This window comes from Embiotoca jacksoni, unplaced genomic scaffold (assembly GCF_022577435.1).
Source record: "Embiotoca jacksoni isolate LCO1_2020_lvr unplaced genomic scaffold, fEmbJac1.0.p SCAF_117, whole genome shotgun sequence".
Lineage (NCBI taxonomy): Eukaryota > Metazoa > Chordata > Actinopteri > Embiotocidae > Embiotoca > Embiotoca jacksoni.
The window spans coordinates 417,857-422,856 of NW_027185249.1; the positions used below are offsets into that span (position 1 = coordinate 417,857).

A 5,000-nucleotide genomic window follows, 5' to 3' on the forward strand; every position below is an offset into this window, starting at 1 on the left:
TCTGCAGGACCAGAACGACTCAGGTGTCCTTTTCACGCCCACGTTGTTGAAGTAACAAATGTGCTCGTGCAACATGTTGGTGTTGAAACCAGGTGAGATGTTGGTGCATCAATATCATGAAAAAAAACCCTGGTGTGAAGTCGCTGCTGCAGGATTTTACTGTTACTTTAAAGGCTTCGTGTTATCGACAGAAACATGGAATTATTCAAAAGAATAAAAATAAAGAGATGATCATAATTATTGTGAACATCATTCTGCACAGAGTTTCTTTCCTTCATCTCTGAAAGGGCGATGACACCTGGAGGGTTTATTTCAGGTTGAACCCGGTGGTGTTACCTTCTTTATAAATGTGCACATTAAGAGCTGAACTCCTGCAGAGCGGCAGGACGTCCTGCTGCATGTCGGACCTGCTGGTGTCGAAAAAACTCAACAACAGGATGAGAGAACAGAAACGAGTGAGTCACGACCAGCAAAACATGAACTGAGATGAAATTTGATTTTGATTTTTTATTTGATTTTATTCACTTTACTAATCCCCGAGGGGAAATGTCTTCACTACAGCAGGGGGGCTCTCAGGGGGGAGCTGCTGCAGCAGGCTGCCACTAGTGCGGCGCCAGGTAACCTGACCTGAGGTGCATGTTTTTGGATGATGGGAGGAAGCCGGAGAACCCGGAGAGAACCCACGCAAGCACAGGGAGAACATGCAAACTCCGCACAGAAAGGCCCAGGACCGGATTCAAACCCGGAACCTTTTTTGCTGTGAGGTGACAGTGCTAACCACTGCACCACCGTGCATATTATTATTATTAAATTAAATATTATATTATTAAATGTTAAAGGTGGCAGTTCAGGTTTTTGTTAAATCACAGTGTTGGCAGCTTTAACAGCTAACTCGGCTAACATGCTAAAGCCTGGTTAGCTGTTCTGCTTTTTGTTTTATTTTGTGGTTTTGCTTTGCTGTTTCGTTGTTGTTTTATGTGTTTGTTTGGTTTGTTATTGTCGTTATGATGTTTTGTTTTTTGCTTTTGTTTTGTTTCCTGTTGTTATTTTGAATTATTGTTTTGTTTGTTCTTGTTTTGTTATTATTGTTATATGTTGTTGTTACTTTGTTTTGCTGTTTTATTTTGCTTTGATTGATATTTTGTTTTGTTTTGTTGTTTTCCTGTTTGTTTTATTGTTCTGTTTTGTTTTGTTAAAAATCTGATGATTCATTAAACAAATGTGGAAATGGTTTATTTGTTGAGGACTATTTTCAGCGAAAACAAACTGTGGTGTGTTCACACGACAGCAGGTCTTTAAAAAGTGACGTGTTTTTAAAGATTTACGTCTTCTGGAGGAACAAAGAGAAGAAAAGAAGTTTTTACTGACAAATAAACTTTTTTCGGTTTGAAAATGCAGATAAAATTAAAATCTGATGAAGCGTTGAGAACGTTTAAAAAGAAACAACAAGAACCGCTGCAAGAGAAGCTGCAGCTGAATAAACTCTGAACAGCTGAAAGTGTGACCTTCATCACACACACACACACACACACACACACACACACACACACACACACACACACACACACACACACACACACACACAGAGAGACACACACACACACACACACACACACACACACACACACAGTGATAATGTTATTGACTCTGTGTGCTCAACATCCATACTAATGCTAACCACAGACTGCTGCAGGGAGGTAAATGATGATGACGTGTGTGTGTGTGTGTGTGTGTGTGTGTGTGTGTGTGTGTGTGTGTGTGTGTCTCTGTGTGTGTGTGTCTCTGTGTGTGTGTGTGTGTGTGTGTGTGTGTGTGTGTGTGTGTGTGTGTGTGTGCAGGTTCATTAGCTAAACCACTGGCCTTTAGAAAGTATGCGAAGAAGCACACGCATCAACACACTCACTCTAATGACCAATTACACACACACAAACACAAACACACACACACACACACACGCACGCACACACACACACACACACGGTTTTGTTTCCGGAGGACATCATGTCGACTCTCTTCCTGAACACTGTCCTGAACCATCACTTTTATTTCTTTAAATATTTTCAAAGGTAATTTTTTTGGACCTTTTTTAATTGGATCGCTGCAGAAGCTTCAAACAGGAAGTGCAGGAATATAAGGAGGAGCAACAACAGGTCCGACCCGTCGCGAGTCCAACTGCGGACGTTGCATCGGAGCGGTAAACCCAAACCTCGCCTTAATCCAACCGTGAAACTGAGCAGGCGCTTCTTTGATGGACAAAAATTCAAGCAAACATCCAGCAGATTGTTGTTCAGGTGGTCTGAGAGACGAACAGACTTCCAGGATCGTCCAGGGTTGAAACATAATGCTAAAACCTGCAGTTCCTCGAGTGTCCTCTAGAGGCTCCAGCAACTAAACAGTCCCCACAAACCACCATGTTATTATTAGGGCCTGAAAGCCTTATTGTTATCTGAGGAATTATTTTTCTCTTTCCTTATTCTTCGTACAAATGATTTGCCTTTTTGGAGGCTTTGTTAGATTAAAAAACTCGAATGAAAGTGGATACACACATCTCTCCCGGCGAAAAATGTCATATTCTAGTGGAGTCGCGAGTGGGCGTGGCCAAATGGCTCGCTAGCACCCCCTAAAGAGATGCCCCGGTGGCTACATTTACCTAAGTGCATGAAATCCGGTGGACACGTGTATCACACCTGGACGTACAAAAAAGTTACATTGCACCGTTACGTCAACTCAACAGGAAGTCCGCCATTTTGAATTTAGTCGCCATTTTTGGCGATTCACACGTTGTACTTTAACGAACTCCTACAGATTTTGCCGGACCGACTTGAAATTGAGTCAGTTCACTGTTAACATGTTTGGGATGAAAAGTTATCTGAAGAATTTTTTTTCATCGATTGGTGTGCCCGTGGCGTGGCGACCATTTTGAGCGTTTCGCCATGAAACTACAAGTTGCTGTAACTTTTATGTACATATTCCAATCTTCCTCAAACCCCTGATAACAGCCCTGCCCTGAAGACACCTGCATGGTAATATTCGCTCATAGTCATAGCGCCATCTTCTGGCAACTGGAAATGAAATATTTCATACTTTCACATGCCACGTTGACCTGGTTGATGACATGAACCTAAAGTCGGGTCAGAATAGCCTTCAGATATTGATGATAATATATTGAGAAGTTCATGCAACTTTGTCAGAGGGCATCACCATGGCGATGCGGCAAACTTTGATGTTTCGCCGTGACACAGGAAGTTGATGTTTCAGGTCAAAGGATGCTTGAACCCTCACGAAACGTGTCACATACATCCGGCTTGGTGAGACGATACATCTGATGTGTTTTGCAAATGGGCGTGGCCAAACGGCTCGCTAGCGCCCCCTAAACTGCAGCTCTGGCCCCTGGTTTCACCTACATGCACCAAATTTGTTGGACACGTGTATCACACCGAGATGTACAAAAAAGTCACATTGCACCATTACGTCAACTCAACAGTAAGTCCATCATTTTGAATTTAGTCGTCTGTTTTGGTGAGTCACACATGTACTTTAACAAACTCCTTCAGATTTTGTCGGACCAACTTGAAAGTTAGTCTGTGCCCTCTTAACATGTTTGGAATTAAAAGTTATCATAAGAATTTGTTTTCGGCGATTGGTGTGTCCGTGGTGTGGCGGCTAAAAAGTGACCGAAAAGTCGTGCTATATCATGTCATCCAAAATGGGATACAAAAGTCATACTACAGCATGTCGTCCAAAAACTGACCCAAAAATGACTTTTAGGTCACTTTTTGCTGTATTATGACTTTTGTTTTCAGAATTTGGATGACATTGAAAGTCATAACAAAGGGAGAAATTGAACCCCTAACCTTCTTACTGAGAGGCAACACTGCTAACCACTGCGCCACCAATCTTCCCAGGAGTTAGGCAGCATTGTGACAAATCTTTGTCTCACTGCATCCTATAACTCCACCATCCACAAATATTCATTCAAATGGACCAAACTTGCCGTAGACATTCTTTGGATAGTAGATATACGTGTTTTCAAGGAGGTCTGCAGTGATATTAAATATCTTCCTGTAATGTGTTGTGGATGCAAAACTTTTTCAATTTCTCCAAACGTTTCAACTTCACGAAAAATTTAATCACCATCAACAGGTGGAATCTGAACCATTAATAACAACCTTGGTGAACTAAGTCGCCATTTTTGGCTATTCACACATGTTGTGCTTTAACAAACTTAACCAGACTGTCGGCTGAGTCTCTGGAAGTGCTGAGTGAATTCCGTGAACCACTTTTTCCTGCCACGGTTCATCCCTCGCTGCCGAAGATAGTCCAGCGGTCTACAACACCGACCCCGAGCTGGAAACAACCTCATGAAGACACGGGTTCGAGCCCCGCCGAGGTAACACAACACACGAGGTTCACGGTTTACTGAGGGTGAGTCCCCTTAATAAGCCTCACGGAGAGCGATTCCCTCTAAGGGTAAGCCACACAGGTTCAGGTTCTTACATGCAGTCCTACTAATATCAAACCAAAGGTCAACAACAATACAAACAAAAAAAAAAAGCCTTTTTTTTTCCATTGTGTGCTGGTTAGAGCAGTTGCCTCACAGTGAAAAGTACGTTGAGGCCTTGAGTTCAGCAGAAAGGTCATACTCCAAAAAGGGATTTAAAAAAAAGTTATCCAAAATATGCAAAGTATGTTGTCCAAAATATGCTACAAGCCTCACGAAACTTTGCACATGCATCAGGCACCAACTTTCATGAGTTTTTGAAGATGTTAAAAGATGTTGAAGATGTTAAAGCCGTCAAAAAAAAAAAAGCATTTTTTTTTTTAAGAACAATAAGGAATGAGATTGAGAAAAAAATTTTAAACTGCAAGCGGGAATATGCGGACCCTTGCATGCTGCACGTCGGGGAGCCGGTGGCCCGACCCGCTGGATCCCCGACGTGCAGCTGCGAGGGGCCGCTTATCACTGCTTGCAGTTTTTATTATTATTATTATTATTATTA

General features: G+C 42.2%; 1 protein-coding gene across 3 annotated transcripts in view; it reads right to left on the reverse strand.

Annotated features, from left to right (window-relative positions):
• Positions 1–5,000, reverse strand: part of mgat4b (alpha-1,3-mannosyl-glycoprotein 4-beta-N-acetylglucosaminyltransferase B) — a 69,044-nt gene that overhangs the window by 27,940 nt on the left and 36,104 nt on the right. The gene's annotated exons all lie outside the window — the stretch shown is intronic.